The sequence below is a fragment of the Ambystoma mexicanum genome (genome assembly GCF_040938575.1).
Source record: "Ambystoma mexicanum isolate Mex_15411 chromosome 12 unlocalized genomic scaffold, UKY_AmexF1_1 Mex_chr12_unloc.2, whole genome shotgun sequence".
Lineage (NCBI taxonomy): Eukaryota > Metazoa > Chordata > Amphibia > Caudata > Ambystomatidae > Ambystoma > Ambystoma mexicanum.
The window spans coordinates 6,999,399-7,013,209 of NW_027182323.1; the positions used below are offsets into that span (position 1 = coordinate 6,999,399).

Sequence of the window (13,811 nt, forward strand, 5' to 3'; positions counted from 1 at the left end):
AGCACGAAAATGTTAAAAACCACTTTATCCGTGGCTCAACTTTTCTCAGCATAAATATATCACAAAAGTGAGTTAAAAAGACACAATCGCAATTATTCACTTTCTGTAAATTTAACTTCACAAAATAATTATATTGATTAATAATGGAGGCACTTTTGTGCGATTTTGATTTTCCTGCAGGCTTAAAAGGATAGAAGTAGGATTTCAAGATTGGTAATGATGATTTCGCACACACTTATGGTTTAAAATAAACACAGGGTGATTTATCGGTTAATTTTTCAGACCCCCCCACCACTCCCCCCGCTTTGGTCTATGTTGGGAAGTCAGACAGAAAACTTAGAATGCTTTGGGGAATTTTGGATTTCAGACTCCCCTTGCAGAAATACCTGTTTTGGGGAAGCTGGATAAAAAGGTTGGACTGATTAAAAAACAAAGACACCCCTCTTCCTTAAGAAGTCGTGGTCAGCTGGACAACAAGGATTACCCAATTAATTTATAGAGTACAGTTTTCAGCACACACTGCGAAGTGATCTTTGTTAATTTCAAATTTTAATAAAATACACCCTGGAGGTGGTACTAAAGAGCCCAATCAACATGGCCGCGAGCCGAAACATCCGTACAAGATCCGGCCGCACATCAACTCTGAAGCCAACCTCAAAGTGCAGATTATGAAAATTTGAGACACTGGGCACCTGTTGGCGAGACTTGAGGTTCCTAAACCTAAACTGGGCTGAGAACGACAGAGGACACCTTTGTGTGCGCAGTAGCGCGGAGTGCAGGGAGAGGCGCCTCTGATCCTGTGACAGGGACTTCAGCTGCACCTAGCACCCCAGATGGCCTAGACTGCCTTGCGGGCAACATCAAAGCGGAATTGGCAAGAGCCTTACCCGACTCCCGGACATCGAGGGAGCCAGCAGGGAGGCTGCGGATCGGCTCACCACACCGGGGGAGCCCCGGGCATAACGGCTCCTCCTCTGTGTGGCATGGAGGATCGCAGCCCGTCACTCCCGGGAGGCGAAGGCGGAGCAACCAGTCCCCCAACTACTGGGGAGATCAGCATACACCAGCCAGGACACCCGAGGAACTGAGTGGTGTTTCTGAGGGCAGAACAGAACGGAGGAGAGACCCGACCACTGGGTCTTGCCACGGTAACAACCTATGGCGGCGGCTCCTGGAGCAGAGAGGCACACGCCGGAAAACCCACAGAGCCCAGAGGCCACCAGGACTCTGAGAGAGCTGGGTTGACAGATGAGAGCAAAATAGTAGAAGGAAAAAGAGGAAGAAGACTTGATGTAGTTGAGAGGAAACCAAACTGATGGAGATTATAGGGATAATAAGAGAATATCATGAGAGAATGAGAGGATAGAAGAAGGGAAGAAACAAGGAGAGTTGGAGGTGTGATACTGGGAGGAATGTAGGTGATAGTCTGACATATGCCATCTTTCATCAAAATAAATTACCTTGTGGAAATTGACTTTGACAGCATTGCATGGTGGTGATGACAAGGCATGCATATGTATTAAGAAAGGCAGCATAGGGCTGGGGGTATTGTGGACTATGGGGTGACACCCCCTATATATTAACAAAACGATGAAAGGCCACAATGTAATTTTATTGATGAAAATTAACATGGGGAAACTTATTTAGATGAAAGGATATAGACGCGAGTCTGGCATTGGTGCCAGAGTGGAATTGGTAAAGATAAAGTTGATAACAAAACAAGGATTGAGGTTGCAGTGGGAGAAAGACCCTGAGCTATGAGTGGCGTGGAACCATAGATAGAGATAGATAAAAGTGAGAGTAGGACAGCCATGAAGGTGAGAGTGAATGGGATAATTCAAAGGGAAAGATGCAATAGGGCGGAATAGGGGATAATCAGCAGATTGGAAGGGCTAGAGGTGAGACAAGGACAGAGTTGCTAGAGGTGTATTGGAAAAGTTGCAAAAAAGAGGCATTTACGGTAGTGAGGAAATGAGAGCCAATGAGTAGAGACTAGAAAGACAGGTGGAGGGGAAAGAGATAGAGACCAGGTGAGTGAAGGGGGTGAGCCTTGAGCAGATAAGGGAAGAACCAGGATACTTAAAGTGAAAGAACATGGCCTGAGTCATTGATTATGAAAATGAATTCACTTCAGAAGTCAAGTGCTTCTTTTATGGAGATTACATTTTTCAATGTAGTTACTATGGTCTCTTAACCATAGGATCATTCACAGTGAAGTCTAGGAATTCTCTCACACTTCTCTCGAACTAGGATGCCTTGTGAACCAGGGTGGATCCACCAGGGTGCATCTGTCACTGGACAGGTGGTATCTTACCTACTTGGTGGTAGTTGCCCACGTAAGTGTCTGAAGTCTGTTCTATGTGACAATTACTGGTATTGGTATTTAGGCTGGTTCTTAGCAGTTCCTGAAAACGTATTACATACTAAATTCACATATACCAACCACCATGTGGCTGGCTTATATCTGAAAACTGTCGGGACATTTTCCAGCTGACAATACATAATTCTGCACTATACAAAATAACCCGTTCTTACACGTTGTTATGGTCTGCACCATTTTCCATACATAATGTTGATCAGGTGTGTGTCGTGCAGCGCAGGCTGACTTGTCCATTGCCTCGCTCATGGCATCATCACATGCAGGCCATTGTGTTGGGCCCGGGGTGAGGGACCTCCTGCCCTGGTGCCGGCACTGCACAGTACAAAGACACGGGAGGCAGGTGTCAAACGCAACACATCTTTATTCATACACCTCCTACATGCCACTGCCTTGCCCATGCTTAGCCTTCATCAGTTCCCCTGTTACCCCCGCCCCATGCCCCAGAACCCAACTGTCAATGGGACATCCCCGCAAATTAAACAATTACCCCAAAGGGGGTGCAACATGTGCCTGGGATGGTGCGCCTCAGACCATTTCTTCAATGAGACATTGCAGTTTGTTTCTTGCTCTCTGGGGTCTCGAGTTCTCTGTCTCTCGCACCATTCTTCCTGCCGGCTCCCCAGTGTATTCCACACCAGAGGTGTCAGAGTCTTCTCGGTCTCCATGATATGAATCGTCCTCATGGTGTTCATCAGACATGTCCCCTCTTCCGCTTGCCCGCCGTGGGGTGGCTAGTGGAAACCGTTTGAAATGTGAGGAGTTGCAGGTGGTGGACCCACGGTCGCCCTGGGCCGTAACCATTGAACCCTTTCATGCAGTAATCACTAGGAGATCATCCTTGAACATTGCCATGTGTTTGTGGGTTTGTGGCTGCTTCATCGTCACTACCTCTTCAACTTCTAGCATGCAGTCCTTGGCTTTCCTGCGAATGTCTGCATAGTCCTTTATTCTCTGCTTGGCGTTCTGGTCGTGATCTCTCATTTCACTATCCTCAGGTCGCATGGTGTCTTGGGGGCCATGCTGTGGCAGCCGGGACCGAACATTTCTCCCAAACAGGACCTCTGCTGGGCTTTTCCTGTGGAGCTGTGTGCAGTGCTCCAATAGTCCCTGAGCAGTTGATGGAAGACATGCTCGTAGGGTTGTCCTGTTTACTGGGCCACCTGTAGCACTTGTTTGAGGTTTGCCATGAAACGCTCAATCATGCCGTTTGCTTGAGGCCATAACAGCATGATCTTCTGGTGATGAAACCCCATGTATTCACTGAAGCGCTCAAAGTCTTGGCCAGCGTATGGAGATACATTATCTGTCTTCACTTTTTGGGAAATGCCATATGCTGTGAAAATGTGGTCCAGGACTCGGATGACATAGTGAGCTGCCGTGGAGACTCTCTGCGCCTCTAAATAGCTGGGGTACTTGTCCATTATGGCTAGGATGTATTTTCTCCCTTCGATGAGACCAAAGAAGTCAGCCGCCACTGCTTCCCACACCCCCTCTGGTAACGCAGACATCCGATAACGCTCTGGATGTCTGTTGGGTGTAATGAGGCAACAGGTCGGTCACTCTTTCAAGACCTCCCCCAAAAGCGCATCTAGTTGGGGGAACCAGACCTTCTGTCTCAACATGTGTTTCGTAGACACTATTCCTCGGTGCCCCTCATGTGCTAGTTCCACTACTTTCCTTCGGAGTGAAGCTGGGATCACCATATTGTGTCCTTTTAGTAGTAGGTTGTCCTCAGACAAGGCCAGTTCCTCCTTCACCAGTAAAAGCCTGTCTATTTCTCTATGGACGTCTTCCGATTCAAGGCGACCTCTTTCTTTGGCCCATCTCCACCGCCCTGATCTGAGTCCTTCACTGACGATGAGGCATGCTGGATCCATCTCTTGTTTCCTGTGCGAGGGTAGCGGGGTCGATGCCCTTGGGCATGGCTTCTTGAATAAGATATCAGAAGTAGCGATTCACTACAGAAGGTTCCGGTCGGTCTCCGCTTCTCGGATGACGGGACAGAACTCACACTCACTTTCACCCTTGGAACCTATGTGAGGTACCAGCACCGTGGGGTTATGAGATGTGGGAGGGAGGGGCTTCTTCTAACAGCTGCAGCGAGGCACAAGCACCGTTGGTTCCCTGCTCCCTTCCCTCACTCACCACTGCTACTGGCAATCACTGCTGCGGACCCCCGGGCACAATCCAGCCTCCTGCATCTTCCGATACATAGGCAGGGCAACGCCCTCACTGCCACGGCCACCAGTAGTTCTCCCTCTCCTGGGCCTCCGTTGCCATGCGCTTCGCCTTCCCGGCGCTGTAGCCTCCCACGCATAGGATGTCTCTCCTTCGTTGCCACTGGGTGGACCCGGGGTGAGGGACCTTCTACCCCAGGGCCAGCACTGGGCAGTACAAAGACACAGGAGGCAGGTGTCACACGCAACATGTTGTTATTCATACACCTCCTACCTGCAACTGCCTTGCCCGTGCTTAGCCTTGTCACTTCCCCTTTTCCCGCCGCCCCCCACCCTATCCCGCTCCGTGCCCCGGGAACCCAACTATCAACGTGAGGGCCATCATCCATTCCTAACAGAAAAGTGAGGCCTACCACTCAATTAACACATTTCGTGGGGTGTCACTTACTATGGAGTCAGTTCATAAATATGGCTAGCCCGCCCACCAGCCCATTGATTTCAGTGGACTCTCTCTGGCTAAATCTGATTTAATTTGCCAGGGCAACTCGAAGAGGTTGAGATGTATGGGTCAGGTTAATAATATACTGCAGGGTATGGTGGGTAAACGCAGATCTGGCTGGGACAAGGTATTTATCTGGGTGGGGATTTTGCAAACCCTACGTCTTTGGGCCTGTGGATATGGAAGCTGCACATGCTGTCATGTTTGTGCCTGAAGCAAGAGGGGCCATTGATATTGGGTGGTGCCATGTGGTGGTTATGCATAGGGAGAAGTTTGGGGCATGGAAGGGAGCCGTGCACACATTTGGGGCAGGGGTGCATGTAACAGTTTTCCTTTGGCACCATATTTCACAAACTTCTTAGAAACTATCCTGATGGGGGTAGGATTTTGGTGAAGCTACAACACAATTATCCAACAACAGTAAGAGAAACTCAAATACAAGGAGGCTTTGAATGCTGAAAACAGGCCAAAACATACATCACAGAAGGAGGAGTGTGAAGAGTAAGTCAAACTGTTTAGTGCTAACATGGCAGTTTCCGTAGTGTAGTGGTTATCACGTTCGCCTAACACGCGAAAGGTCCCCGGTTCGACCGGGCGGAAACACTTTTTTTTTTTCCTGGCACATACCGAATTAGAACTCTGTTAATTAAAAACTGCACATACGTGCAAACATTTGTGGATGACATGCTAAAAAAGTCGGTAGCGGCAACATATGGTTAGTGCTGTGCAAGGAATCTCACATTCTGACTAGCCATGTGCATACTCTGCACTGCCACATATAGAAATTAGGGGTGTACCAGACTTTATAGACCAAAGTATGGGACAGTTTTATGAACGCCTATACAATATACAGCAAAAGGGATGATCAAATCAAAACTGGAAATATGCATTAAGTACCAGAGTGGCTGCACTCATAGATAGATTGGGAGGATCCAGATATCAGAGTTTGGGCTACCCTTAAACGTAGATTGCTATATAGAGTTGCTGCATCATGTTCACGACCTATATATACCCCTGGAAGAACTACACGATCCCTAATAAAGGCTCATGTCCATAGATAGCGGTGGTGTGCCACCTATCTAAAAGGGGTAGAAACAGTAAAGTTACAGTCCATAGATAATTATGTGAATTGACCAAAAAAAAATAAACACAAAATTACAAAACAGGCCTGCACCAATGTGACCCACACTGGGGTGGCCTTTTTTAAACCACCTTTGTGAAGCTTAAATAGGCATAGCGTACTTCTTCTAGAGGGATCACACTGGTGACTTGTTGCACTTGATAAATCATATCAAGTCTTGTCCCTTTCTTTTGTGGTATACTGTTAGTCCAAATAGAGGGACATTTTTATGAACTTTACCAATGCTCCCTTAAAATTGTATTTATCTGTTCCTTCGGAATATGGTAGCTGTAAGGGGTCGGGACAACTTGCATCCATTTGTAGCGATCAGTTTAAGATTATTTAGCAGTTTTGAAGCTTCTTCTGACATAATACTAAAGTTCACAGTATCTGGCATATGCGCCATGTACCTATTCATCTATTTTACATGAACAATTATAACACTAAAAAAAGTTGAATTCGAACAACAATAGTTTTATGTCATGCATATAGATATTCTTTAATGTCCATTCAGCCTGAAAATATCGTCAATGAGTGTTTCAACCTCTTACTCACTGGTCTTCACCAGGGCGTTAGAACGTCTTCACTATACAAATTCCCAATGGTTCTTGAGATGCTTATTTCTAATCACTTCATAGGTACTTCTTCTACCTTGCATAATTCCTGTAATAGTCCTATTTGAGAAAATTCAAATGCCTTTCAGATTGAGTCCCAATTCTTGATGCCTAGAGGCTCTGCGCCTAATCTCAGACCGATTTTCCAAAGTCCAAATTTGTTTGATAACATACTCTTCCTGAGGGTTGTAACAGTGTCGATAAGCCACCCTCAAAACGGGGAGTTCCTTCTCTCCCCACTCAGGTGGTTATGCAACAAACTATTTAACAGATTCTTTTTTTTTTTGCCCTATCTCAGACACATATCATGCCCCTTGGATCCCTCTACCATGAGCTGACAATGAGCCAAGAACCAGGCCAGTGTAGGGGAAATATATTGGTATTTATTTAAATTAAAAGTAATAGAAATGAGCACGAAAATGTTAAAAACCACTTTATCCGTGGCTCAACTTTTCTCAGCATAAATATATCACAAAAGTGAGTTAAAAAGACACAATCGCAATTATTCACTTTCTGTAAATTTAACTTCACAAAATAATTATATTGATTAATAATGGAGGCACTTTTGTGCGATTTTGATTTTCCTGCAGGCTTAAAAGGATAGAAGTAGGATTTCAAGATTGGTAATGATGATTTCGCACACACTTATGGTTTAAAATAAACACAGGGTGATTTATCGGTTAATTTTTCAGACCCCCCCACCACTCCCCCCGCTTTGGTCTATGTTGGGAAGTCAGACAGAAAACTTAGAATGCTTTGGGGAATTTTGGATTTCAGACTCCCCTTGCAGAAATACCTGTTTTGGGGAAGCTGGATAAAAAGGTTGGACTGATTAAAAAACAAAGACACCCCTCTTCCTTAAGAAGTCGTGGTCAGCTGGACAACAAGGATTACCCAATTAATTTATAGAGTACAGTTTTCAGCACACACTGCGAAGTGATCTTTGTTAATTTCAAATTTTAATAAAATACACCCTGGAGGTGGTACTAAAGAGCCCAATCAACATGGCCGCGAGCCGAAACATCCGTACAAGATCCGGCCGCACATCAACTCTGAAGCCAACCTCAAAGTGCAGATTATGAAAATTTGAGACACTGGGCACCTGTTGGCGAGACTTGAGGTTCCTAAACCTAAACTGGGCTGAGAACGACAGAGGACACCTTTGTGTGCGCAGTAGCGCGGAGTGCAGGGAGAGGCGCCTCTGATCCTGTGACAGGGACTTCAGCTGCACCTAGCACCCCAGATGGCCTAGACTGCCTTGCGGGCAACATCAAAGCGGAATTGGCAAGAGCCTTACCCGACTCCCGGACATCGAGGGAGCCAGCAGGGAGGCTGCGGATCGGCTCACCACACCGGGGGAGCCCCGGGCATAACGGCTCCTCCTCTGTGTGGCATGGAGGATCGCAGCCCGTCACTCCCGGGAGGCGAAGGCGGAGCAACCAGTCCCCCAACTACTGGGGAGATCAGCATACACCAGCCAGGACACCCGAGGAACTGAGTGGTGTTTCTGAGGGCAGAACAGAACGGAGGAGAGACCCGACCACTGGGTCTTGCCACGGTAACAACCTATGGCGGCGGCTCCTGGAGCAGAGAGGCACACGCCGGAAAACCCACAGAGCCCAGAGGCCACCAGGACTCTGAGAGAGCTGGGTTGACAGATGAGAGCAAAATAGTAGAAGGAAAAAGAGGAAGAAGACTTGATGTAGTTGAGAGGAAACCAAACTGATGGAGATTATAGGGATAATAAGAGAATATCATGAGAGAATGAGAGGATAGAAGAAGGGAAGAAACAAGGAGAGTTGGAGGTGTGATACTGGGAGGAATGTAGGTGATAGTCTGACATATGCCATCTTTCATCAAAATAAATTACCTTGTGGAAATTGACTTTGACAGCATTGCATGGTGGTGATGACAAGGCATGCATATGTATTAAGAAAGGCAGCATAGGGCTGGGGGTATTGTGGACTATGGGGTGACACCCCCTATATATTAACAAAACGATGAAAGGCCACAATGTAATTTTATTGATGAAAATTAACATGGGGAAACTTATTTAGATGAAAGGATATAGACGCGAGTCTGGCATTGGTGCCAGAGTGGAATTGGTAAAGATAAAGTTGATAACAAAACAAGGATTGAGGTTGCAGTGGGAGAAAGACCCTGAGCTATGAGTGGCGTGGAACCATAGATAGAGATAGATAAAAGTGAGAGTAGGACAGCCATGAAGGTGAGAGTGAATGGGATAATTCAAAGGGAAAGATGCAATAGGGCGGAATAGGGGATAATCAGCAGATTGGAAGGGCTAGAGGTGAGACAAGGACAGAGTTGCTAGAGGTGTATTGGAAAAGTTGCAAAAAAGAGGCATTTACGGTAGTGAGGAAATGAGAGCCAATGAGTAGAGACTAGAAAGACAGGTGGAGGGGAAAGAGATAGAGACCAGGTGAGTGAAGGGGGTGAGCCTTGAGCAGATAAGGGAAGAACCAGGATACTTAAAGTGAAAGAACATGGCCTGAGTCATTGATTATGAAAATGAATTCACTTCAGAAGTCAAGTGCTTCTTTTATGGAGATTACATTTTTCAATGTAGTTACTATGGTCTCTTAACCATAGGATCATTCACAGTGAAGTCTAGGAATTCTCTCACACTTCTCTCGAACTAGGATGCCTTGTGAACCAGGGTGGATCCACCAGGGTGCATCTGTCACTGGACAGGTGGTATCTTACCTACTTGGTGGTAGTTGCCCACGTAAGTGTCTGAAGTCTGTTCTATGTGACAATTACTGGTATTGGTATTTAGGCTGGTTCTTAGCAGTTCCTGAAAACGTATTACATACTAAATTCACATATACCAACCACCATGTGGCTGGCTTATATCTGAAAACTGTCGGGACATTTTCCAGCTGACAATACATAATTCTGCACTATACAAAATAACCCGTTCTTACACGTTGTTATGGTCTGCACCATTTTCCATACATAATGTTGATCAGGTGTGTGTCGTGCAGCGCAGGCTGACTTGTCCATTGCCTCGCTCATGGCATCATCACATGCAGGCCATTGTGTTGGGCCCGGGGTGAGGGACCTCCTGCCCTGGTGCCGGCACTGCACAGTACAAAGACACGGGAGGCAGGTGTCAAACGCAACACATCTTTATTCATACACCTCCTACATGCCACTGCCTTGCCCATGCTTAGCCTTCATCAGTTCCCCTGTTACCCCCGCCCCATGCCCCAGAACCCAACTGTCAATGGGACATCCCCGCAAATTAAACAATTACCCCAAAGGGGGTGCAACATGTGCCTGGGATGGTGCGCCTCAGACCATTTCTTCAATGAGACATTGCAGTTTGTTTCTTGCTCTCTGGGGTCTCGAGTTCTCTGTCTCTCGCACCATTCTTCCTGCCGGCTCCCCAGTGTATTCCACACCAGAGGTGTCAGAGTCTTCTCGGTCTCCATGATATGAATCGTCCTCATGGTGTTCATCAGACATGTCCCCTCTTCCCCTTGCCCGCCGTGGGGTGGCTAGTGGAAACCGTTTGAAATGTGAGGAGTTGCAGGTGGTGGACCCACGGTCGCCCTGGGCCGTAACCATTGAACCCTTTCATGCAGTAATCACTAGGAGATCATCCTTGAACATTGCCATGTGTTTGTGGGTTTGTGGCTGCTTCATCGTCACTACCTCTTCAACTTCTAGCATGCAGTCCTTGGCTTTCCTGCGAATGTCTGCATAGTCCTTTATTCTCTGCTTGGCGTTCTGGTCGTGATCTCTCATTTCACTATCCTCAGGTCGCATGGTGTCTTGGGGGCCATGCTGTGGCAGCCGGGACCGAACATTTCTCCCAAACAGGACCTCTGCTGGGCTTTTCCTGTGGAGCTGTGTGCAGTGCTCCAATAGTCCCTGAGCAGTTGATGGAAGACATGCTCGTAGGGTTGTCCTGTTTACTGGGCCACCTGTAGCACTTGTTTGAGGTTTGCCATGAAACGCTCAATCATGCCGTTTGCTTGAGGCCATAACAGCATGATCTTCTGGTGATGAAACCCCATGTATTCACTGAAGCGCTCAAAGTCTTGGCCAGCGTATGGAGATACATTATCTGTCTTCACTTTTTGGGAAATGCCATATGCTGTGAAAATGTGGTCCAGGACTCGGATGACATAGTGAGCTGCCGTGGAGACTCTCTGCGCCTCTAAATAGCTGGGGTACTTGTCCATTATGGCTAGGATGTATTTTCTCCCTTCGATGAGACCAAAGAAGTCAGCCGCCACTGCTTCCCACACCCCCTCTGGTAACGCAGACATCCGATAACGCTCTGGATGTCTGTTGGGTGTAATGAGGCAACAGGTCGGTCACTCTTTCAAGACCTCCCCCAAAAGCGCATCTAGTTGGGGGAACCAGACCTTCTGTCTCAACATGTGTTTCGTAGACACTATTCCTCGGTGCCCCTCATGTGCTAGTTCCACTACTTTCCTTCGGAGTGAAGCTGGGATCACCATATTGTGTCCTTTTAGTAGTAGGTTGTCCTCAGACAAGGCCAGTTCCTCCTTCACCAGTAAAAGCCTGTCTATTTCTCTATGGACGTCTTCCGATTCAAGGCGACCTCTTTCTTTGGCCCATCTCCACCGCCCTGATCTGAGTCCTTCACTGACGATGAGGCATGCTGGATCCATCTCTTGTTTCCTGTGCGAGGGTAGCGGGGTCGATGCCCTTGGGCATGGCTTCTTGAATAAGATATCAGAAGTAGCGATTCACTACAGAAGGTTCCGGTCGGTCTCCGCTTCTCGGATGACGGGACAGAACTCACACTCACTTTCACCCTTGGAACCTATGTGAGGTACCAGCACCGTGGGGTTATGAGATGTGGGAGGGAGGGGCTTCTTCTAACAGCTGCAGCGAGGCACAAGCACCGTTGGTTCCCTGCTCCCTTCCCTCACTCACCACTGCTACTGGCAATCACTGCTGCGGACCCCCGGGCACAATCCAGCCTCCTGCATCTTCCGATACATAGGCAGGGCAACGCCCTCACTGCCACGGCCACCAGTAGTTCTCCCTCTCCTGGGCCTCCGTTGCCATGCGCTTCGCCTTCCCGGCGCTGTAGCCTCCCACGCATAGGATGTCTCTCCTTCGTTGCCACTGGGTGGACCCGGGGTGAGGGACCTTCTACCCCAGGGCCAGCACTGGGCAGTACAAAGACACAGGAGGCAGGTGTCACACGCAACATGTTGTTATTCATACACCTCCTACCTGCAACTGCCTTGCCCGTGCTTAGCCTTGTCACTTCCCCTTTTCCCGCCGCCCCCCACCCTATCCCGCTCCGTGCCCCGGGAACCCAACTATCAACGTGAGGGCCATCATCCATTCCTAACAGAAAAGTGAGGCCTACCACTCAATTAACACATTTCGTGGGGTGTCACTTACTATGGAGTCAGTTCATAAATATGGCTAGCCCGCCCACCAGCCCATTGATTTCAGTGGACTCTCTCTGGCTAAATCTGATTTAATTTGCCAGGGCAACTCGAAGAGGTTGAGATGTATGGGTCAGGTTAATAATATACTGCAGGGTATGGTGGGTAAACGCAGATCTGGCTGGGACAAGGTATTTATCTGGGTGGGGATTTTGCAAACCCTACGTCTTTGGGCCTGTGGATATGGAAGCTGCACATGCTGTCATGTTTGTGCCTGAAGCAAGAGGGGCCATTGATATTGGGTGGTGCCATGTGGTGGTTATGCATAGGGAGAAGTTTGGGGCATGGAAGGGAGCCGTGCACACATTTGGGGCAGGGGTGCATGTAACAGTTTTCCTTTGGCACCATATTTCACAAACTTCTTAGAAACTATCCTGATGGGGGTAGGATTTTGGTGAAGCTACAACACAATTATCCAACAACAGTAAGAGAAACTGAAATACAAGGAGGCTTTGAGTGCTGAAAACAGGCCAAAACATACATCACAGAAGGAGGAGTGTGAAGAGTAAGTCAAACTGTTCAGTGCTAACATGGCAGTTTCCGTAGTGTAGTGGTTATCACGTTCGCCTAACACGCGAAAGGTCCCTGGTTCGAGACCGGGCGGAAACACTTTTTTTTTTCCCTGGCACATACCGAATTAGAACTCTGTTAATTAAAAACTGCACATACGTGCAAACATTTGTGGATGACATGCTAAAAAAGTCGGTAGCGGCAACATATGGTTAGTGCTGTGCAAGGAATCTCACATTCTGACTAGCCATGTGCATACTCTGCACTGCCACATATAGAAATTAGGGGTGTACCAGACTTTATAGACCAAAGTATGGGACAGTTTTATGAACGCCTATACAATATACAGCAAAAGGGATGATCAAATCAAAACTGGAAATATGCATTAAGTACCAGAGTGGCTGCACTCATAGATAGATTGGGAGGATCCAGATATCAGAGTTTGGGCTACCCTTAAACGTAGATTGCTATATAGAGTTGCTGCATCATGTTCACGACCTATATATACCCCTGGAAGAACTACACGATCCCTAATAAAGGCTCATGTCCATAGATAGCGGTGGTGTGCCACCTATCTAAAAGGGGTAGAAACAGTAAAGTTACAGTCCATAGATAATTATGTGAATTGACCAAAAAAAAATAAACACAAAATTACAAAACAGGCCTGCACCAATGTGACCCACACTGGGGTGGCCTTTTTTAAACCACCTTTGTGAAGCTTAAATAGGCATAGCGTACTTCTTCTAGAGGGATCACACTGGTGACTTGTTGCACTTGATAAATCATATCAAGTCTTGTCCCTTTCTTTTGTGGTATACTGTTAGTCCAAATAGAGGGACATTTTTATGAACTTTACCAATGCTCCCTTAAAATTGTATTTATCTGTTCCTTCGGAATATGGTAGCTGTAAGGGGTCGGGACAACTTGCATCCATTTGTAGCGATCAGTTTAAGATTATTTAGCAGTTTTGAAGCTTCTTCTGACATAATACTAAAGTTCACAGTATCTGGCATATGCGCCATGTACCTATTCATCTATTTTACATGAAC

The 13,811-nt window shown here is 47.1% G+C and overlaps 1 non-coding gene across 1 annotated transcript; it reads left to right on the forward strand.

Annotated features, from left to right (window-relative positions):
* The first annotated feature begins 12,788 nt into the window (after nucleotides 1–12,788).
* Nucleotides 12,789–12,861, forward strand: TRNAV-AAC (transfer RNA valine (anticodon AAC)). Its single transcript has one exon. It is a non-coding gene; the product is annotated as a tRNA-Val (tRNA).
* The last annotated feature ends 950 nt before the right edge of the window (nucleotides 12,862–13,811 follow it).